Source organism: Sphaerodactylus townsendi, linkage group LG05 (genome assembly GCF_021028975.2).
Source record: "Sphaerodactylus townsendi isolate TG3544 linkage group LG05, MPM_Stown_v2.3, whole genome shotgun sequence".
Lineage (NCBI taxonomy): Eukaryota > Metazoa > Chordata > Lepidosauria > Squamata > Sphaerodactylidae > Sphaerodactylus > Sphaerodactylus townsendi.
This window is the reverse complement of record NC_059429.1, coordinates 40,975,689-41,000,567: the sequence shown is the minus strand read 5'-3', so window position 1 is coordinate 41,000,567 and position 24,879 is coordinate 40,975,689.

The following is a 24,879-nucleotide window of genomic DNA, read 5'->3' as shown; positions in this document are numbered from 1 at the left end:
GTCCCTAGCTATCACTTGTTTTTCAGAAGCAACTGAAAATTGTTCCTATGCCACTATGTTTTACAGATACTACAAATAATAGTGCTCGTGCTGACTTTGAGGGGCATTACTGAGGATGCCTGAGGCAGAACAATATTTGTCAGTTTTCTGATCAAAGCACACAATGCCATGGGAGAGACAAAGCAGAGGCATTTCATCAGGGCATTCGAGCGGATGTCAAATAGTTAAAGGTTGTGTCATGGCCAGAAAGGCCAGCAATGCTCTCATTTCCCAGGCAATCAAAGGCAGAATATAAAAGCAAGAGACATGTGGACATAACATCTTGCCTAGTCTTTCTGTTCCGGTGGACTTAACTCCCTGAGCTGGGTTTCTGTTGGCATTCTCAGTTGATCAGTCACTCATAAGATCTTACGTACGTTTATATTAATTGTATTTTAAATCAGGGAATTTCCAGGTCTTTCCTTGACTCTGGATTAAAAAGAAAAGGCAGAGGAGGAACACACTCCAGGTTACAGGCTAAAAAACCACAGTCTGGCAGTAAATACAATCGTGTGGAACTGTTACTGATACCAATATGGGAATTGTGCCAGTTTGGTCATTAGATCAAGCAAATGACAAATTTTGATGGTGTGGCATCGCTTAAAAATGGAGCTCAGTGATTCAGTTATACAGCATGTTTATCTTATTAAACTGACACCAAATATGGCTTGTATAGTATCAAATGAAAGGTACTGTTGCTAGAAAGTATAATATTGTGTATGGGTCCAGGATCTTCATGGTCCTTTTTTTAAAAAAAAATCAGTACTGAGTTCAAAACATAAAGCATATGCATAGTGCATTCATGTCTGGAGAGTATATATGTAGGTTCTTACCTCCTGAATCAGTCACATATAACACACGAAGAATTATGTGTTATATAATATTATGTTATATGTGCTATATCAAGTATATTATGTGTTATATTATGTGTTATATAAAGTATAAATATCTTTGTTTTCTGTAAGAAAATCTGCAAATATGCCCAATACTTGAGTAGTAAACTGCTGCTCACTGTGCTATCATGAGAGGCAGTAAACAGATGAAGTTAAAGAAGAAAACAAATTCTATTCAAAATAAATTTCTAAGCAAAATAAAGTATATGAGAGTGTTTAAGTCCAAATAGTACTGTCACAATAGGAAGGTATTTGGATATTGTTCAGCTGCATTACACTGAAAATGCTGAGCTCCTTAATCATGTATAATAATCAAACACATTAGATAATATTAATTACTGTCAACATTTTTGTTTAAACAAAAATATTTTGCACACATTCCATGTCTCTGTTTACACGCACACAAACACAAATTATTATCTAATAATTAAGTAAAACCATGTCTTTCACATTATTTATTATAAAAGGTGGATTTTTTAAAACAGAGGTACCCAAAATTTCCCAATTCTTCCACAGGAAAAATTGGAACAACCGTCAGGTGTTTTCATGTCACATATTTGGAATAAGTAGAATGCTTCCTAGGACAAGGGTTTTCTCATTAAAAAAGAGAAAATATTTCATAGAAGCTTTGGGTGGGGGGTAATGCTCCCTGAAGATATCCTAAATTTCCTGAGTCTTCACATCTGTATCTCGGATAACACATTTTAAAGTTCAACTTCAAATAAAACATAATCTACCTTTGGAACACCTGTTACTTACTTTAATGATACTGCTTATTTAGCCTACAGGCTCTGAGCATGTCACTCTAGAGACAACAACAAAAAATAACAAATTTCAACAGCCAACCAGTTACCATGCTTGAGGTCCTTTGAATTCAATTATGTGAAGAAAAAATATTGTCTATAGCCTGTGTAACTCCTAAATCCATAACTTCCAAGAGTTTCTTAACCTTATCTGATGTTTACAGCCTCTCATTATCACAGAACAGAGGAGTAATTCACAAATCCCTAATACTGCTAAAGGTACTGAATTCTACTAAGCAATGCTCAAAAGTTTCTATCAGTCTGGAAACAGAGACACAAAAGCCAATAACCACCCATTCTGTACTTTGTCAGCAGTAACATCACCTTCATTCATATGACCTCTAGCACTCTTTACCTAAAGCCTGTTTAGTGGAGGGGGAAATACAAAACTTATTAAAAATATTTCCAAGGAACGTAATATTAATATGTTGATACACTGATATACTGAAACATTGATATGTTGCTACATTGATGATATCACCAGTGGAAAATGATGGATTCTATGGTATGGATGAAGAAGGCAGCAAAAACACTGCCTCCAGATGCTACAAGTATAGGAAAATCTGGTTAGAATTTGAGCTGTTCTACCAGCAGAACTGGTGGTGCCCCCAAACCTGCCTGAGATGGCGAAAACTCCCAACCAAAGTAGTTTTCATAAAATAAGTGTTCATGTAGTGCTTCTGTAGAGATCTATTGATGTTCACTAGTTTAGGCTGACCAGACGTCCCGCTTTTGGCGGGACAGTCCCGCCTTGAAACAACTCATCCCGCGGGTTTTTTCAAATGTCCCAGGTTTTGGAAGGCTGCCGCACTGCCTTCTGGGGCGCAAGGCAGTGCGGCAGCCTCCCACGCGGCTGCAGGGGTGCACGGCCTTCTGGGGCGCTGCCGTTTCCTGCCCTGTGACAGGGCAGGAAAACAGGAGCAACCCAGAAGGCTGTGTGCTCCTGTGGCTGCGCGCGCATGCATGCACGCACGCGCGCGGCCATTTGCCCGCCTGCCCCGGTTCGCGAAGGTGACCATCTGGTCACCTTACACTAGTTGAACAAAGGGTTTCAAGTTGGAATTGGTGGAATTCCCTTTCCCCAAAGTGATCCAAGTTGGCACAGGAATGGTGGGAAATGAACTCTCCAAGGTTGGCAGAAGTCAGCATGGATCCCCAGCCCCAGACAAACAGAGATCCTATGGTTGCAATTGGCACATTTTTATGTTATTATTTTCAATTTATTACAAAATAAAAGAAAAACATCAATCAGAAATCATTCAACCTGAGAGCAGAACAAAAATGGAGGTTAGAGGGGATGAAGAGAGGGCCACCTGGAAAAGTGGGAGAAGAGTGGTATGACACAAGTGAGGGGAGGGAGGAAAAAACCCAAAGGAGGCATTGCATATACATTCACATTCCCAGTGAAGTGGGGGGGGGGGAAGCTTGGGGTTTCTCTGCACCTGGAAAATGCAAAGCTTCTCCTTTAAAAAGTGTGGTCACTTCAGAGCAGTTGCATAAGGGAAAATATAGCCTGAATCATACATAGAAGCTGCTGTATAACCAAAAATCTGATCTGAAGCAAAAGGCTGCTTAAAGCAAGGAACACATTGGTGCATAATGGGCCAAAATCTACCACAGTCCTATGCATTTGTCTCTGTATTACTTGAGAAGGGATAGAGTTTAATCTTGAAAGCATAATTGGTCTCCTGTATCAAGGAACAGTTAAAAATCTAAATATCTTTAGGATGCCTTTGTGTAGGGTTCCTTTGGGTAAGACAATCCTAAATATAAAAGAAAGCATAACTTATGGATTTCTTCATATTGCTTCTAAAGCCCAAATTAACAAACTTTATTCACAGCAGGGAGTTCTGTTCATCTTGCCAATATCTACAACTCAGCACTCCTGAAACCCAGAAACTGGACTCTAGTCTCCACTAATTTTCTCCATGGGGTAGCACAGGAGTCAGATTTTAATAGATTTAGGCATCCATTAACTTCTGTGGCAAATAAAAGTTTCAGCCAAAGCCTGAAGGGCCATGCCCGTGCTTCCATAAGCCTAGTTCTGCCTTTTCACACAAATCTCCTAAACCGTTTTCAAAACATTGGTAAAACATTTTCATTCCCCCTTTTGTTCACATTCACTCCTTTGAAATGATTCCTGGCTGCCATTTTGTTTTTCCGTGGTTTTTTCCCCAGTGTGTGGACAAATCAGTGCTTCACACTTCACAATTCCTTGAGTCTTCTGTAGTCTGCTGTGAATATTAAGCCCCCCAAAATCTCAAGGAAGCTCTAAAATGCTCCAAAAACAGGACAAGGAGCTTCCACAGGGAAGAACTCTTAAGCTTCTTAAAAAGAGTTTCAGCCAAAAGAATTGTTAGAAAATAGGATGCATTTAAAACATTTTGAGGCTGCAAATAAAATGTTTTTCGGGAAAAAACAATGCAGAACTTCTTGGAGGAAATATTTTATTTCCTGTCCTAAAATGTTTTAGTGTCCTGTGATCTTCCTCAAAAATAATGACAAAATATAATCTAGTGACGCTCTACAGACTTCAGCCTATACTGAAGTTCTATGTAGTAGCTAACCACCTGTTACAGTAATCTCAGTTTTGTTATCATTCTTTCTGATCTATTTCAAGGGATGTTCTAACACCAAAGCCAAGTGGGAGAGAAATGGCAGAAGTGCGATCTCAGGGATCATTAAAACAGCCTGGAAAATTATTGCACAGATTACCACTTCCTTATACTGTTACATTACAAATTATCCAGTGAAACTCTGGGTTAACTTTTGGAGTTTAACCACATTTATGTATGTTAGGAAGCTGTTAAGACTGTTGGGTTTGAGAAAGATTATTCACAATAATAACCTATCCAGAGGTTATATTGCCCTAGTATAATTTTGTATGTAAATTGATATTATATGTATTAAGTTGCAAGCAATTTATTTGTATGTACTGAGAAGTTCAGGGGTTGTAAGAGGCTTCCATATTGTTGATGAGACAATATTTGGAAATAATACAGTAACAGGGAACATTTCCTTTATAATTTTCTACAGAAAAATATTGACATTCAGTCTTCACCTGAAAAAGAACATAAGAGTGATTCATGTTATTATATGATTTAAGAATCTATAGATTTTGACAGACAGTTACACATTGGGTGCAGTGTGGCATTGATTTTACCCACTGGGAGGTTGGCAGTCCTAGGAACAGATCGTGTAACAGGACAACCAGGACAGTTTTCAAAACAGACTGAATGGATCCAGATAGTCAGTTCCATTCAAGAAAACCTGACAGCTTGGCTTCCACCCTTTTCAAAAACTTCCCTTAAGAGGAGATGTGTGACACCAGTCTACAATGATTTAATGATCCACCCAATAAAAACTTCATGCCTACTTTTGTAAACAGAACCTAAAAATATTTACATCCTGGCTTTCCCAAGAAAGGCTCAATATACAAAACCAATATATTTACAGGCATAGCAATTCTAACTGTGCAATCCTGTACCAATTAAAACCATGCCAGAACACCGGCTCTTACATCTGGCCATCTCAATTCAACCAATAATGCCACAGCGCAGAGAACAGCAAAATCATCTGTCAAGTAAAAGAGACAAGCCAACAATTTTAACAGAAGGCCTTTTGGGAAAGGATTGCCTCAAATGCATTTTTAAAAGCTGGTAAAGAAGTGCCCTCCTTGTCTGCTCCAGTTAGCCACTCCATAAAATCAGGGCAGTGGCTAGGGTTGCCAACTCTGGGTTGGGAAATCCCTGGAATTTTTTTATCTAGGAATAAAGCTTGGTGAAGGTAGGGTTTGAGGAGCAGAGGCCACATAGAGGTTGGCCAACCTAGAAAGCTCGGAACACTTCTCTGGTAGATGACATAGTGATCAGGAACAGATAAGAATGCATAACAAATGAAATTATTCCTGAGTCAGCTCATATGTCTCAGCCAAGCTTTTCCCAAAGAGAAAATTCTTTGTTCACTGCTTTGAGAAGGGTGGAGTGTACATAGTATAAATCTATTTCACTGTTCTGCTTCAGCCCTACATCTGCTAACTTACTACTATCAGAGCAAATATTTGTTTAATTGCAAAATCAATTTATGACTTGCACAATAGCATTCAAATACTGTGGACACACAAGAGCACACTTGATATAAAGGAAAACAAATTGGGTTGGTGTTTTTTTTTTAAGAATCATTTCCAGTCTCATTGATAAAAATAATTAAAGTGCATTCAGTCAGCATAGCTAGACAAGCAGGAAGTGTATGCCTACTCCATGAAACAGCTGAAAGCAAAATTTCTGACTCTTGTCTTTTTGCATTTGCCATTAATTTCAGCTTTACAAATTGCCAACATTTGGCAAGGCAAGCCAAAGGACAGAGATGAGAACAACCAGAAGAAGCAAAGGTAACAGTAGCAGCCAAGCCAGGGACAATTTACATCAGTCCACATATTGCACCACTTGGGGCCAATGGGTTATGCAGGTTGTGCAGATTATATGTAAGTAGAGGAATTTGGATGCAGCTCTGAAGACTTCACATGGGTGAAGTTGAGTTGATATGCAAGGGACTGTGTACAAAATTTATTTTCAGTATATTAACCCATGTTTAAATATATGGTAATGTTTACTTCTCAGTGCTATATTTATATTTTATTCAGTGTTATATCTTACACAGTTGATAAGCACAGAGCAAAGCTCTGTCTGCCGGGTTAAAATAAACCAGTTCTAGAAGATTTCTTCAGTGTTCAAATGATTTATTGGTTGTTCTCTTTCGATTCTGCGCAGAAGGGGAACACTTCTTTGTCAAGCAGATATGGAGAAGGTTCAAAGTGCTATTGTTTGCAAACATTACTTATATCCTTTCTGAGCGTACACACCCTGTTTCTTTACTCATTGGCTAGGATGTGAAGACGTATAAACTGTCTGTCATACTTCTAATCTTTCTCTCCTCCCATAGCCCACCTTATATTTGGGCATATTCTTTATGTCATCTTGACCCGTACCAGGATTTTGGTTGCTATATCAACCAAGTTTTACTTCGTCCTTATCTGAGTTTTTCTGTGTGCTTCTGTCTCCTTTATCTTTGGCAGGGCCCAACCTAAAATCCCAGCCTTTTCTGAAAAGTTCAGTATCCCTTTTATGACCTTCTCCCAGTCATTTCTCTAACCAAAGTTTCTGAAGTGCTTGGTGCCCTTTTTATGTAACTTGTATGATTAATATATTTTACCAATTTATCAACTTTCCCAGACTAATTTCTCTTTCTGTCTACAAGACAATGCCCACATCCTCAACCTTCTCTAATTCCTTCTTTCCTACCAACCCACCAACCTTTTATTTGCACCAATGAGGACTTAAGGGCTTTACTTCATTTTCCACCAGTGCAGAAAGGTCAGGAGAGAAAGAGCAGTCTGATGTTTCCAAAGCAATGGTAAAAGGAAGAAGACATAGCCTGCCGAAGTAATTGGCCAGGTGCTGCTTTCCTCATCTCAGGCAGGTGGGTCAAGCAAGTCTCACACAGACCAGCCACTGCCTTCCTAACCTTAACGGGCCTAGTTGCATGCCTTGTTTATCTCATGTGGCATTCACCTGGGAGCCGGCCTCCCTCACCTTGAGCTTGGCCAAGCACATACCTACATGTCTACATCCCTCTTCTCATCTAAGTCTTTTCCATGATTGGTGCTGCTGCCTAGCCTCATGTAGAGCTCATTTCCTACTCTCACACTATTTGCTCTTCTCCTTACTCGAAAATCCCCATGGCATCTCACCTTTTTCTGCTTCCTTCTCTCCTTCCTATCCAATAGCCAACCTATATTTATCTGAACCTCAGTATTCTGCTTTGTCAACCTGGAGCTGGCGACCTTAGCCAGGACAGGTTCTCTCAAAAGCCAAAATAGGCTTGCAAAGGGGTCTCCCCATCTCTTGTTAACAGAAACTGAAGTCTGGCATCTGTGTTTGCCTAGCACGAGCCACTGAAAGAATCTGTTGCTTAAAGCTAAACGTGTTATCATTTTCTATCATTTTCTGTTATCATTTTCAGATTTTTCAAATTCCCCAGTCTTTTAAATAAATAAATAAATAAATAAATAAATATTAGATTTTTCTGCAATCTTGGAGCCCTTTTCATGTTTGTAGAAAGACCCATCTTGCCAATTCCCAGTTCCAGTTGAAGATTTGGCCAACTTTGTAATTGGAATATATGATGATGATAGATTGATTGATTGCACCTGAATATTATTAAATATAAGATGATACACTGATTTCACCTGAATATTATTAAATATTTCCTGTACCCTAGAACAGCTCTTGGAAACCTCCTAGGGAATATCTATCTTTACCCAAGACACAGAAGGCAACACTTAATACCACGTATTTGCAGTCTCCCACTTCACAACATTAGCCATCCTGCTACATTGCTAAAGGTCCCTGACACATCAGTGAACAGGTAATGTTCTTGGATTACTTTAAAACTATTTTTATGTTTCTTTTCTTCTTACTGATAGTGCTACTGAAAACTTCTATGAAGTAGCAAAATTTTGTTCTATAGCATGAGAAATAAGGCAAAATAAAGTGGTTCATTTTAAATAATTTTACTATTTCATTTATATTTTATCTGGATCAATATTTTTTATTGACTGTAAGTCTGATAAGATTGATCTGTAGCTTTTTTTGTTTTTAGTTGCTGATCTTGGATCATAATAAAATTGATTGAAATATTATAATTGGCCATTCTGGGTTCATGGAAGAGGTACAAAACTTGAAATGTACAATTAAGCCTGAAGATATTTTCCATGCGCACACTAGGAGGTATTCAGATGTTACACAGTAAGCATAGAAACTAATGCAAGGAAATGCCCTTGAGAACTAGACCATGCACACTTCTTTCTCTAAACCAAAATTTATAATTCACTCTAAACAGATGGTACATTAAAACTGAAAAGAGGAGAACCACAGTCATGCTCTTACAAAACACTGGTCATAGACACTCTTGCTCTCAAGGGCCAACTAGATGTGGTGCCAGAATCCCTATGCATAGATTGTGCCATATGGTTCTTATATGTTGATCCGTGACATAAATAGTGGTTCCAAGGGGATAATTTGTACATTGAAAATGATATAAGAGAAAGGATCCATGATTATAATTTGCATGAGCCATTTCCTTTGCAATTGCTTTTTAAAGCAAGAATAGTGTCCTCTGTTCAGATCACAGTTAGCTCACAAATTATAATCTGTTGGAATATGCAAAATCTCATGTACACAGAAAAAAAGAAGACCCTGCAGTAGTCAGCAAGAAGTCAGAAAGGACACTCTCTTTCCTGTTAATTGCCATTCTGTATCTTTCTCAGGCCATTTATGCATGCACTAGTCACCCTGTGGGTGAGAACAGTTGTTTGTCTAATTTTGCTTTGTAGTCAACTTTTCCTGTTTGCACCATCCTTTTTTCCCGCCACTTTTAAAAATTCAATTTGGTTACCCTCCCCTGAAATGTCTCTCCCCAGGCTGATCTGCCATTTTGCCTGCTCACCATTTTTCTTGCCATGCATTTTGGGAGATTGTCTGTTGGGGGTTTTTTTTGGTCTTTGTTGTTTTGGGGGCATCCGGTTTATCCATTGTTCACTAGATAGATCTTCACGCATTTTCTGACTCCCCTGCAGGAACCCTCTGAAGTTGTCTGATGAATAGGGTGTGGTGGTGGTGGTTGGTGTGTTTATGTGGGTGGGTGGCAGTGATTGCCCCATGTTCTGCATAAAATGTTCACACTTTCTCCTCCTTCTCCATCTGGGTCCATCTGGTTTATCTGGTTTATTGTTGCTAGTGTTATCTCCTCACACGTTTTAAGAATATCCAACAGGTACCTTCTGAAGTCATCTGGTCATGGGTTTTTTTTATGATTTGCCCTTTGCCTTTGGAATAAAATGTTCACCCAAGCCTTGTTAATTTCACTGGATTCACCACACCATTAAATGACAGCACTGACTTTTTAAAAAGGGAATCCAACAGGAGAACTTCTAAAACTTCCTGTTGTCCCAGCATGGAGGAGGCATGGGAGGGAGGTGAACAATGGAATGGGAGAAACTGCTGTGCTGTGGGTGGGGGAAGGTGAGGAAGAGTGTCTGTGGGCGAACAAGGTTCACATATCAACATGCAGCAAAGATTACAAAGACTGTACACTTATTTCTTTTCTTTTTTTGCTTAAATTCTATGAAACCAATGGGACTTAACCAGAATTTGGACTTTACTGCATGCCTTTGAAATATTTATTAATAAAACCTGTGAATTGAGGTTTGGTATGCGACTTTCCCTTTAAAAGCACATTCGGTGGCTTGTGAATCAACGATAGCTTGGAAGCAGCTAAGAGATGCGCCAGCAGACCACAGTCTGGGATGGTAAAAATTATTATTTTTCAGCTCATCTAATGTCTACATTACTTTAACCTGACTTCTTGATGATGGTGTAATGTAGCTTTCTTTAAAGAGATTGTGAGGTTCTATTCCATTTGAGAGCTGAGACAACCAAGGGATAAAGTTGAAATTTTTGTACCCTATGGGAGAGCTTTATATATTTAAGTGTTCTCTGGGTAGAAGTAGTTGTTTCAAGGGAATTATGTACAATGGGACAAATATTTCTAGTTCTATTGTTTTATTTTACAGATACCATGAGCCTCCAAAGCATTGATGAGGTCAGGCAACTACCCAGGTGCAGACTAGCTCAGTGGTTTAAGGATTGGTTCATGCCTTTTGAATTATTTAGGGTATCTACTTTATTTAAAAAATGGCTTTATGTATACGGTGCTTTGAAAACTGTTTCCATTTGAGTTACATTTAGTTTATGAATATAGGTATGAGATCAGAGCATTCTCTTTGTAAATAGTATAAGAACTGAGAGCCTAATTTGAAACTAGTGGCTCTGTATTGTTTGTTCACATATAGGAACATCTTGTGTTCTTGCTAAGAGTTTGTAAGTCAGACAGCTCTTAGGGCTGGGAATGGCGTTAAGTGTAATTGTGTCTGACTTGGATTATACTCAATCAAACCATTGATCTATCAAGGTCATTGGCTTCTCTGAATGGAAGCCACTCTCCAAGATGTCAGGTTGAAATCTTTCATGTCATGTGCTACGTGGTCCTTTTAACTGAAGATGCCAAGGTGCTCTGCCACTGAGCTGCAGCCCATCCCCTTCTGTATGGCAGTTAGGACAATGTTTTGCCATTGGCTTTCACCTTCCCTACTCTCTCTGCATCCGTCTTCCCGAAACAACAAAGAAATGGGGAACTGTTGCTAGGAAATCTTCAAAGTGGTCAAATGTATGACCCAATTAAGCAAAAGAAATGGGTTTTCTAACAAAGGCAATCCTGCATGGTGCTATGATAACATTTTCTGAGAAGTTTGCAGCATCCGTACTTTAAGTCTCAAACTAGGCAAGGGTGATCCAGTCATTAATCTCCCTGTGACATAGTTTGGTGAAGGTGTTAAGAATAACATTTCTCGCCTGGCTTGATACTATTTGGCTGTTTAGTTATAGCCATTACTGAGATTCAGGGCCATGAATAGGTCATAGAAGTGACATTCTGAGGAAGTCTTTTCACTTTGTTGTCACAGCCTCTCATCTTTAATGCCACCACACACAACTCATCACTATCAGTGTCAAAAGCTATATCATCATCTGTAGTTTTGGTGAAAGCGTCAGCCGTCAGCCAAAGAGGCTCCCTCTTTACCTTTTAGCATGTGTGCATGCCTGCTTACAAGTGGGTAACCGTGTTTCCTGCTACATTGCAAGCAACGTCTGAATAAAAACTCATAGGACCCATGGCATTTGACATGCCTAATAGGCTGGAAGTCATCAGTTTTATCTTCAGGATTTCTTTGCTAAATCATATTTAAAGCCCTAAATAGTTTGGGTGCCACACCCTTACTAGCCAGCTCGTGCACTGAAATCAAGTGGGGAGATATCCTGGTGATCCCTTCTGCTGCAGAGGTGCAGCGGGAGGGGGCATGGGGGAGGGCTTTTTCTGTGGCAGGTCCCAAGCTGTAGAACAGCCTCCCTACAGAAATTCGCCAGGTGCCGACACTTTATGGATTTCAGCACCTGCTTAAAACTTTCCTCTTTACCTAAGCCTTCAATGTGGGACTCCAGGGTCCCCCATATCAGTACCAGCTGAAAGGTGAATGGTGGGAGTGGTGGGGATTTTTAATGGATGTTTTCACTGACTGTTTTAAAGGATGTTTTAATGGTGGTTTTTAATGTTTTATGTTTTAATGGGGCTTTTAATACCCATTATGTAAGCTGACCTGGTGTAAGGTGGGGTATAAAATGGAACAAATAAATAAACAAATAAATACTTAAAATTGCCCTTAGGTGAAAAGCTCAAGGTGTTAAGTTCATGCTTGTTGCTGGGGCTAAACTGTGCATTACCCGACCTGGGATTCACTTAATCTAATCATGTTTTAAAAGTTACACTTTTGAATTTTTAAGTGCCTAGCGAGAGACTGTTGTCACTATGGGTAGCCCTTTCACCAGAGCTATCTCATATAAAATAGGCCTTAAAATATATTAACATCATCAATGTTGAGTTTTTCTTTCAGGGACTTCATGCTTTTAAAAAATTGCTATTGATCAGTCAGCAGAGGCATACCGGGGGTAAATCTCAGGGCACCCCCCATGCCTAGGGGTGGGGCTCCACTTCCCTCACTGCCACCCTGCCCCTGCTCCTGAAGGTGGGGCCCTGCCCCCACTCCCAGCAGGCAGCAAGCAGCCCCTTATGCTCTCCCCTCCGGGGAGGCCAGAAGAGACTGAAGTCCCCAGCCTCTGAGAGTTGCTTTTATAAGCATTGAGGCTGGGGAGTGGGGCTCAGGGTGTGGGGCCATGCCCCATCCCACCCCTGAGGGCATGGCTACACCTTCCCAAGCCCCACTCCCAGCCTCAGTGCTTATTACAGCAGCTCTTCGAGGCCGGGGACTGCTGACTGCTGGCTGGGAGCCCATTGGCAGAGTCGAACCTCCTTGATCCTGCCCATGTCCATGTTGATGACAACATGGGCGGGGGTTGAGGGCACTTGGAGATGATGGCAGCAGGAAGTCTTGCTGCCTCGCAGTCTTCGAGCACCCTCGACCCCGCCCATGTGTCATCAACATGGGCAAGGTCAAAGGCGCCCAGCTCTGCCCCACCATCTTTCTGGACACATGGGGGCCGATTTTGTGCCCCCCACCTGACCAGAAGAGTGGCGCCCGGGGGCAAGGAGTACCCCTTGTCCCTAGGCAAATACGCCACTGTCAGTCAGAAATCTCCATACTGGATATCTTTTGCACTTGTTAATTAACCACTTACATCTTGGCAGAAATGACTATGAGGATACAGCCTAGGATACAACTGGGCATGACCTGTTCAGACCTCTTGGTGTTAGGAAGCTTCCTTGGTTGATGCAGTTGATCTTTTCTCCAGTTTCCTCCTGGGATCATAGCTTCATAGTGAAGCAGGCTGAATTCTTGCTATAGGTCACAAATTCATGACTTGTAACAGGGATTGGATGCTCAGACTCCCTTTCTGGAGTCTGCCTCACTCCAACTCTCCCCAGAGAAAAAAATGAAGCCCCTGACCAAAAATGGAGGGAAACTCAGTGAGAGAGTTTTGGCTTTTACTCAGACAGACACCACCCTTTGTAGGCACACAGGAAAATAGACTGGAACCTTTTGGTAACGTGAAACAGAATTTGTAAAGTTTATTTGGCTAGAAATGAAGGCTTCTCAGTTGACTTGAGAGATTTTAAATGCTTGTTGGTTACAGAAAGTAAAACTTATTTCTTGAGAGATTATTCAGTAAGTCACACTAAAGTTTTCTGTTTGGTCACACGCAGGTGGCTACTATACTCCTTCTCTTAAAGAGGTTCTGGTTCTTAAGCTTTATCATACACACAGGTTCTGATTTGCTTCAGTTTTCTCTCACAGAGGTTTCAGCTTTTAGTTGTTATACACACAGACACTAGATTCTCTCTAATCCACACCCTTTCCAGTTCACATAATCACCCAAGTCTTAAGACTGGAAGGACTCTGGCTTAACACTCGCCACCTTCCCTTTCAGTCCCCTGTTAAGGCCTAACTGCCCCCTTTCTGGACTGGTCTTCTCCTGACTGGATTTTGAACTGAAGTTGGACAGACACTAGTCTGGACAGCCAAGCTGCCAAGCACCTGAGCGGCGGATTCACATTCCACCATGCCCAGGGCTTTCCCTCACACTCTTTCAAGCCTCCTCAGCCTGAATAGAGCAGTCTGACTTCTTGTCAGAACGCACAAGCAGTGACAGATCTCTCTTCCTGATCTGCACTCAGCTTTTTGGAACCTAGTCCAAGAACAAACCAAGACAAAAGAACCCTCAGCACTCAAGCTGCCTCCTTTTCTTCTCCCTGGCAATTTCCTTCAGCCAATCAGGACTGGGCAGGACTTAACTCTTTCAGGGCAGTCTCTCCCTGGAAACCACTTCCCAAATATGGGCATTTGTCATACTTGTCATGAACTTCAGTCCCACTAGCTGCTAATCCTAGCAGACTTAAATGTATACCTGTCTGAAAAAAAAGGTAGGGGAACTGATGCATGCAAAATAGGCCTAATTCAAATGTTAATTGTTCATTCCACTAACTCTTGGGTCAGCAACATAAATAACAGAAGAATCAGTCTGTCTGGTTACCCATGTAGCCAGTGGACCAAAGAAGTAGGTTTGTGCATGAAGCAGCATCCCTCTTGGTTTAATAGATGGATTTTAATCATTACCTCACACCTCCTGATTATTTGTAGAATTGCAGTCACATGGATGAATTGCCTAAGTGGGAAGGTGCTTCATAAAAATAACTCGTATTGACTGTGTCTGTTCCCTTGCACTGCAAACAGCCACCTGCATAAGTTACTGCATGTTTGAAATAGAGCCGGTGTGGGGTAGTGATTAAGAGAGATGAACTCGAGTCTGGGGAACTGGGTTGGATTCCCCTTTCTTCTGCATGAAGCCTGCTGAGTGACCTTGAGCCAGTCTCAGCTCTCTCAGAACTCTCTTAGTCCACACAGGTGCAGACAATGTCAAACCACCTCTGAATACTTCCTCTTTTGAAAACCCTACATGGTCACCATAAGTTAGCTGTGACTTGATGGCACTTTGCACTACATTTATGAAATGGGACAAAGAAAATAGTTAACCTTTTATTCCCATTCTCTTACCCTTAGGAGAGGGATGAGAGTGGGATGAGAAAGCAAATTATAGGTTGTATCCAGCAATAGAGATCCACTCGTGGGATAGGGAGCACTTTTTACCGGTTTCCCCTGTCTACAGCAGACCCTCTTATGCTATCCCTGGGAGTTGTGAGATCACTGCAGCCATTTGGGGGCTTTCATGCATCATCATCATCATCATCAAAATGTATTTTGATACAAAACCAGCTCCCAAAGATTAATAAATGGTAAGAATAAAAATAAAAGTGAACTTATAATGTGGCAATATAAAATAGCAAACAGCAATATTGAGTGAAACAGAGAAGAATAAAGCCCTCCTCCAACAACCAGGCCGAGTTGGTAAGACTTAGTCAGCTGCTTTCGTATCCTTCATGCCTGCAGGCAAAATTTAGCAACTTCATAAGTTATCTTCCGGGAAGAGTCAGCAATAAGGAGACATAAAATTGTTCAGATCTTCCTGGTATGATTGATAAAGCTGGAGATATATAATAATGTTGAATATGATTATAATATGGGTGGTTCAGCAGAACACGATCAATGGACTCTGCTTTGTCAGTATTACACAGATAGAGTTGTTGAGAAAGCAGGATTCAATGTTATCTGCCTTCCAGACAGGCTAAGAATAAAGCATTAAAATATGCCAGTGTAAAAATTCTCTGATATTTGGGGATCTCAAGGGACCTAAAATAATCTGCTAGTCAAGATTATTTGGCACACTGCAAAATAACTGGATATGTCTGTATTTGCGCCCTTTCTGATTATAAGGCATGATTGGTTGGTAATGATCCAGGGTAATGATCGAGGGTTGGTACCAAACCCCTAGAACTGAAAATAAGTTTTAGTCAGTAGGTGAACACCAATAACCACATGCATATCTCTAAAGAGATCATCTCAGTCACTAGTCTGTCAAAATGGATTGAGGAACTCCAAAAATCTTTCATAGGAACTTATACTGTACAGCTTTTAGTGGGTTCCTTTCTTTGTACATAGAGAGCTGAGAGCCATTCCTTGAAAAACTTTGCTGGCTGCAGGGTAAGAGGCCCCTTTTGTGCAACAGAATCTTGTAAAGGCAGAGGTTGCTCTATGGGAGGCTTCTACTGCATGCAAAACCTGAGCTCTGCAATGTCCAGATGACAGAAACACTATAACCAAGGTATTCATATATACTGAATCTACAAATGGCTTACGTTCAACTTCTAATCACAATAAATAGCCAATTCAATTACATTTATATCCCAATGTATTGTAGATTTCTTTAGACACATGTTTTGGAGTTCTCACCTGGAAGAGTGAGGGGCAGTATAGAAATCTAATAAATAATAATTGTAGAAAGGGTTTGATTTAACCTAATCTTCAGAAGCAAAAAGGAAAATATAGGTCAGGTGTTCTTATATAAAAGATAGTGATGCTGTTGTTCATTTGACAGTCATGTTCTGCAACTGTTATGCACATTTTAGAATAGATTAGACTGCTGGTGTAAAAACACACTGAAAGCAAAAATATCAAATTGGCAAAATTAGTCATTTTTAGTGAAACAGTTTTCTAGGTCAAGAATTACTTGCTGAAGATGCAGTATTATAAATGGACTTCTTTAAAACCACTTGTACTACTGGTCTGATAATTCATTTCTTTCTAAGGGAACACATTAAAGTCTATTAGCACAAAAAGAAAGATTAGATGTACATTAATCAAACTTTTCAAATGGGGAGAATCAAGCATACTACATCCAGGAATCCCTCCATTACCATTTTTTCCAGGAGCTGTATATAATCAATATTTCACATATATTTGCTTTGTTTCCAACTATTGCATTGGATTTATTCCTTCATCAAACAGAAATTTGTTCACAAAGCAGTTAAAAATGGGTTTTATTCTGATTTGTTTAAAATTAACCATACTAACAACAACATCAACAACCTTTATTGGCATAACAGTACATTTCCATAAACAATAGGTTCATTTAAGCCAGACAAAGGAAAAGAAAGAGAAGAGAAATAACAACAACAACAACAGCAATAAAGAAATATAAGAAGGAGGTATTAGTCAAGTTTACCCTTGGAACTCTGAATTATAAATAAGTCAAGAAATTTGGCATTGGATTTATTCCTTCATCAAATAGAAATTTGTTCACAAATTTGTTCACAAAACTGAGTTTTATTCTATTTTTTTAAAATTAACCATACCATATATGACCATTTATTTTAAACAAAACATAAGAAGAAAGTAGCACATATACATCAGTGCTTTGCTTAGCACCATTTCAGGTAACCCACTCAGGACAAGACTATCACTCGTTCAACTGGGGCTACAAGGACACTCCAAACAGGTAGCCAACTGTTTCCCCCGGCCCCCTATGTGTCTACTCTCTGTATTACCACAACAATCTTCCTTATGATCTGGCAAATAATGGTTTGCTCTTGCTTTCCAAACCCAAATCTGAAATTAGTCTGACTGTGGCTTCCAATGCTAGTTTCCAGGATGAGCCTAAACCATGGTTTGCTTATTTTGAGATAGTGACAAACTGTGAAGAGGTAAGAACTGGAGTGCAGGAAAGAAGGGCAAGGTGGGGAGCCTGGAATGGAAACCCAAAGCTTCCCCATATGATGTCAAACCATGATGGACTGAATATATCCCATGAATTTCATATGGTCTATGTTCTGTGACATTTCCTTTTCCACTGATGCAATGGCCAATTCTTGGTAACCATAAAATCTGTAGAGAAGTGTCATAGGAACAGCAAACTATGCCTATGCAAGCGCTAAGTATGGGTGTCTGTTCAGTCTCTCTGTGCCTGTGCATCTGCCTCTCCTCTTTTGCCAGAAGAAGAAAGCAGAGAGATCTTTCTGGAAGCTCATGTGATTCTAGGTATGTGACTTCAGCAGTTAACTCTTGCCCGACTGAATGAAACAGGCACTTGTAAAATCCTAATAGTCCTGAATCTACTGCTTACCAGCTTCATTGGACGCCCTCAAGTTCAAGTAAAAAAGGAAAAAAGTTACCGTATCTTTATCAACCCGCTCTACCCCATGAATTATTATAAACCTCTAATATCAATACCATTACTTAAACTCCATACCGCTATCAGCGACCAGGGAGAATCTGGTGTTATAACATCAGCCCCTCCTGTACATGAAGCTGTTTCCAAAGTAGAATGGGGGAGAATCATAGGGAGGTGTCAACTGCATTGACCTGACAGCTTAAGAACAAGCTTTTAAATTTGTGAAACAGGCAAAAAAAAAAAAAAGGGGGGGTGATGGATAGTTCTCACATAGTTGAGCAAACACGTAGGCATTAAATTCAGGACGAATGCTTCATGAAAGATGAAATGCTATCAAGACGGCAGCTCTACATTTTATTTCTAAGGTGTACAACATTTGTAAACAATACTTTAAAGTGTGGTGGAGTCATTAAATTTTAAAAATCACAGGCTACTGTGATTTTTTCCCCCAAAAGAAAACAAAGAAAAATAAACCGCAAACCACAACCCCTTTGCACTTTAAAACAACCCAACACAATCCTGATGCTGAAATCTCTTGCTTTAACAGAGTGCAGGGAAATCTCTCTCCATAGTACTTAGTTCTGATATTCTTCTCTCCCCATATGTGCCAGGGACTCCTGTTGTTATCAATGGCACATTGCACATGTAGAGAGAGAGTCAGAATGTCAGAGGTGAGCACTGCTGTGTGGATCCAAGTGGAGTTATTGACTTTATCTTTCCCCATCAAAGCCTGATCCCATCATTCGGTATTTCATCTGAGGTTTACAAGTTCTGCTTCCTGACTGCACTGCACCCTTTCAGTAGGCGTATAGATCTGGCAACTCTACTTCTTTGGCTGGTTGAATACCAAGGTTACAGTTATTTCTCCCTCTTTTGTGCCTCCGTGCCATTAAAAAAATGTATATATAAGATTGAACTGCGCAACCATGGGGTGGCTGACAGTAGGAAGCAATCGTGTGGAAGCTCCTTCATGAAAAATGGACCACTTAAGCGTGAAAAAATTGTGATATTCACTACCTCACTGCTTTTGCTTTTGAATTCTAGAACATGAGATAATCCTCTCTGGAGTTTCATTGTATGTCAGGTGGGTAGCCAATGGTTCCCACTTACTTTTTAGCCATTCACCAGCCCTTTATTACTAGAAGGTTGAGTCAGTTCCAAAAGTGCATGAGGCAGCAGCAGCTGCTATCCCTGAGCCCTTCCATGCAGATGCACATGGCACACAGAGTAGATCTCCCAAGAGCTACGATGCCTGTTTTGCAGTAAATCAGCTGTTCTGATGCTCATCTGGTGGCCAGCCTGACAGGCAGCCACTGGCTTGAGAGGAAAACAGAGCAACTTCTGACCTCAGCAAAAGCCCACCAAGGAGGAAGACTCCCTGTCCACCCTTTCTCCTCAGTGTGTGAGCTCCATGCACACACAGAAAGGAGAACTTGAGGAGGTCCCTAATCCCATGAGCCCACAGAGAGGCAAAGTAGAGTGTTGAGGTATTAGGACTGGCTTTTGACTGAGAGTGGCAGAAGGAACTTAAATGTGGGCCATGCAAACAATAGCCCATCTCTCCCTCCCACAAGCCACAGCACCAGCATGTGGGCTTTGCAGCTTGAGACTTTCTGGCAAGTATAGTGAAGGTCAACAGGCAAAGGCACATGCAAACAATGTAGCTGCAGCAGGCAGGCAGGCAGGCAGGCAGGCAGGCAGGCAGGCAGGCAGGCAGGCAGGGATGGTGCCCCCCTTCAAATGGTGCCTGGGGCAGGTGCCATGGCTGTACCACCATAGATATACCTCTGATATACATGCACAGATTGTGAAGCGCAATGTAGATTGTAGCTCTATTTGGACTTTCAAAAGCTTATATTGAATGGCCATAGGGTGGAAAGACAGATTATGCTGTGACACTTGATCTCCCAACCTGTGGTTTCTAATTCTCTTTGTAACGCATGTTACTCTTATCACACTTAATGACATGCCATTAAAGATGAATTTGATTTGATCTCTCAACTTACATGCATTCAGTGGAAGGTAAAAACAAAATATGCATGCATACAATTTGTATTTTAAAAAAAGATTTCTGATATTTTGCATATTATCTCTGTTCCTTACATTCAACATGCATAGGATCCATAGGCCTGATGTAATCCAGCTCCTCCCCCTCCCCTCAAAATGTGTTTAGCACACATTCTATGAAGATCTGAAAAAGGCTTATGAGTATGTTAGAATACATTTTTAAAGTCATGATTCTGATCAACACTTTTCACAAAGCAAACGTTTCATGTCTATTAGCTGAAATCTGAATGAAAAGCACATCAAATGTTTGCAGGTCAAGATAATCTTCTTTTTTCTTTTTGAGCACACAAAATGTATGGATTATGTATTCCACTATTCACATTCATTCTGAAAAACCCAATAGTCAAAGGAATGTAATTTCAGAGTTCTGAGTTGCCACAATCACCCATCAATATTCCATTGCTTGATATATATGGCCCATTTTTTGCCATCAAGTCACAGCAGATGTATAGCAATTTCATAAGATTTTCGAGGCAAGATATGTTCAGAGGTGATTTGCCATTGTCTGTTTCTGCATAGTAACCTTGAAGTTCATTGGAGGTCTGCCAACCAGGGCTGACACTGCTTATCTTTCAAGCCTGGGCTATCCAGGTCAGGGTTACGGCCCATCTAGAGGACTACTACCGAAGGTGGCTTGAAACTTTGGGGCTAATAGATAAGCAACATGATTAACAGTTGGCTGTACTTTGTGGGAGAATGACCCCCCAGGTCTGTAATGATAGATTTGATAAAGAAGCCAAATCAGTAGCAAAATAAAGGTGCTGTAGAGAATGGGTATCAAACACGCTCACACAAATTCACCTTGCATGATACTGATATATCATTTAATCAGTGAAAATTCTCAGCTTCATGAGTATCAACTGGCAGACTAATATGGCAAATAAAACATGTTTGTCCAAACATATAATTTTCTCTGCTAAGTGGTCTACAGTCCTTCTTGGAGGTGTCAATAATGGAGGACAACAGGAATCAAATAAACCATGCTGAATAATACCCATTGAATGTCTGGCCCAGTTTGTGTTAACATCTTAAAGGAACCCTGCACAACATGCAGCAAGCCAGTCATACAATGTGACAGTCTTGGAAGTGCTTATTATTTAATTCTATATTGATATCTAAATATATGCTTACCAGCAGCATTAAGCAAAGCATTCTCCAGTTTTGACCATTAGGTCAAAATTATCAATTTTGAGTCAGGCAGAAAATACATTATTCAAACCATCATAGGGTTGGATCCAGACTTTTTAAATGGTCAGTTTTCATTGATTCCCCCTTCCTGCTGCAGATGCTTCCACGTCTTTCCTCATGGTCTGCGTCCCCCTAGGAGTGCCATTTCATGAAGATCGTTGGGCTTAAGTGGGAACAGGGAGGCAGGAAAGTTTTTTCCACTGACAGAAAATGTAGTCTTGATCCTATCACTTAAAGGAAGGAAACAGAAAAGTACTACAAAAAGTAAGAATCATGGGTTCAGTTTGCACCAGGAGGAAGTGAAATTGAAATGGTATTTTAGGATTGAAATGTAAAGGATTCAATGGTGTTGATGTTCGGGACAGCCGCCTGGCCTTGACTGCATTCCATAACCCGGGCGATGGGCCAGCATCTGCGGCGGAGACTCTGGCGGAGACCTTATCTCTGCGAGAGAGATGAGAACTCCGTTCCCATGGGAACTGGAGGGGGGATGGGATGGACATATTTATAACCTGTGCTTCTGGCGGGAGACTTTATTCCTGCCACGTCGTGTACGTGAGCTTTCTAGGTTGTCTGAATAAACGGTCTTTTACATCAAAAAAAGCCTTTTATTTCTGCTTCTATGGAATTCTTACATTGTGGCAGGAATCGGTTCATCTATCTTCCCAGTGCAGCGGACCTCTGGTGTCTCGGCATGGAGAGGTTGAATATTCCTGAATCTGTGGAAGGTGCGGTAGCCCCCAAAGAGGGCTCCAAGCTTTCCCTTATGGATTTGGAGGAACCGGCGGGAGAACGGGTCTCGCTGGTAACTCTTCCCCGGTCTCCTCAGATCAACACGAAGTCTTCCCTTACTCCATTGGGACGAGGGACGAGGAGACGCATCATGTGGACTTGCATGAGTCGCTAGCTGTCTATGGATCGAAATTGTGGATCGGATATCTGCCCGCTTCCGTGGATTACAAACCTCAGATGCAACGTGTCACGGAGGAGAGGGGCCTGCCCACGTTTCATGCGGCAACGGAGGAGTGCATTGAACGATTCCTGGGCTCGGATTTTGGTGATGTTCCCAAGAATCCACCGTGGCATAGCATTAAGACCATCGCTGAAACCGGGACTATATCGGGATTGGGAGGGGTATCCACTAGCTCGATCGACTCCCCAGATCCCGGATCAGCAGTTGCACCTGAGGCGCGGAGCCGCCGGTGGACACGAGGTGCTGCATTCTGATGAAGAGGAATCTGAAGAAAGCCTGCCTTCCCATCCGGATCTATTCTCCCGGCAAAAGAGAGCTGGGATGAGGAAGTGGGCCGACTGCGAGATGCCCAGGAAGCATGGGCCCGTGAACGCCAGCTATGGGAAGAGGAACGGGAGCAGCTGCAGCAAGAGCGTGAAAACCTGCAAAAGACCGGGAACAGCAGCGCAAAGAAATCCAACTCAATTGGACCGCGCCAAAGACGCCAATATATGCAGAATCTATCAGTCCATGATAAGGTCCTGGAACACTCCAAACTGGACTTAGAGCGTCAACGCCAAAGCGTTAAGGCCATGCGTACGCGAAGTGAACTAACTGCAGCTATTCAACGAGACGAACTGGTCAAACTGGAACGAGAGAAAGCAGCTGTGCATTCAGGATGCCTTTGACTCGCAAGGAAAGAGACTTAGCCGCCTTTGAAAAGGAGCTGAAGAAGCAGCAGGACAAGATGCCCCAAGTTGGAGTCTACGCTGTCACTGGTACAGCCAACGCCAGAGGGGCGACGCTGCTGGGTCCTGCTACTCGCTGTATTCGCCACCTTCCAAAGACCTGCTCCCACCAGAACACCAGCGCTGCGCCAGCGCTGGTGCCTCCACCTCCACCGCATTCTGGCCCTCCCCGCTGTTCTCAACTCAGTGCGCAGCGAAGGGGCCGTGGAGAGAGGATATTAGAGACCTCCAATACCTGGCCGTGGCGGTGGGACCGCTTCCAAACTTCCCTACTGCAGCCTAGAACTCGAGGCCCACATGGGGGACTATGACGAGTTGTACCGGTCTGAACGCCGAAAAAATACGGACATCGGTTCCGCCTTGGATGGAGCGGCAGCCGACTGGTTTGTGACTCTTTTTGATCTGCAGTAAGGGAGGATACTCGCACGGTGCCCGCGTTCCTCCAAGCCTTAAGGGCTCGCTTCCAAGATCCGGGTGCTGAAAATGAAGCCATCCGCACCATCAGAATTTCGTGCGGCGGCTGCTCCTCCTGAGTGGCCTGAGCGCATGAAATGTGAATACTTCTCGGATGCCGCCGACGGCAAACTGCGCGGAAACGGTGTTCCTTATTCGATCCCCGCACTATTGCTGATTGGATCAATTAGGATCTCAAGTGGCGCCTCGCTTGATTACGCCGGGGCCGCCCACGCCCAAAACCCGCCGCCACGACCACCGCTGCGACTCGCAAGCCAAGCCCAGCAGCCTCTACAGAAACCACCTCCGAACGCCGTCAGCTGCCTGGGATTGTGTCTTTACTGCGGAGGACCGGTCATCTAGCTGCCAACTAAACAGAAGCCAACCGCTTCGGCCGGCGCACCCCATCTGCCAAGCCACCACGCAAATCCTGGCCGCCCTCAACGGGCTCGCCTAAGGCGGTTACCGGCGCACCCAGAGGAGGGGGAAGCAGCTGTTTGCCTCTCTTCAGCCCCCATGGATATGGGTTCGACTCCAGATGCGGTGAGTGAAGGCAGCGCCCCCATTACGATTCAAGCGATTCTGGCCAACCCCGCTAAGCACACTCGTATTATAGCCTCAGCCCTTGTAGATTCTGGGTGCTCCCATTGTTTAATGCGGCCCCAGGTGGCGGAGGAACTTGGACTAGACCGAATTCCCCTGGCTAAGCCCATACCGTTCACCCAAATGGACGGCAGCCCTCTCAAGGACCGCCCAGTTCAAAACGGACCATTGGGAGAAAATTAGTTTTATTCTGGCGCCGGTGGCCAAACACTCCATAGTCCTGGGCATGCCATGGTTGTTGTTGCATGAACCAAAATTCATTTGGAAAGAACGGATCTTAGAATTCACTGACCCTCCCTGTGGAGAATCACATGAATTGGGGGGAAAACTCACCTCTTAATGACATACCCCCTGGCTTCGGCTAGCGTACACGCTCCAATTGCTCCCCGGACCTACCGGCATTCCACCTGCTTACCAAGATTTAGCCAGGGTATTTCTAGAGCAAGAATGCGCATCAATTGCCACCCCATAGAGACACTGACTGCAAAATCGACAGCCAGGGGCTCAACTGCCCAAGGGTAGAATCTACCGCATGAGTCCCAATGAGGAGAAGGAACTTCGTGCCTTCTTAGACAAGAACCTTGCTCGTGGGTTCATACGACGAGCTACCAAACACACACATGCTGCTCCTGTATTATTTGTTAAAAAAAAGGACGGGTCTTTAAGGCTCTGCACGGATTACCGAGGACTCAATGCGGTTTCCCTGTCCAATAAATACCCTTTGCCATTAATCAAGGACCTTTTAGATGCATTGGGCAAGGGACGCTGCTTTTACTAAGTTGGACTTAAGAGAAGCTTACTACAGGGTCAGGATTGTGGAAGGCTATGAACATTTGACTGCATTTAACACAAAATTTGGACAGTATGAATACTTAATAATGCCATTCGGGTTAAGTGGGGCCCCCGGAGCTTTTATGGCCCTTTATCAACGAAGTTCTACAT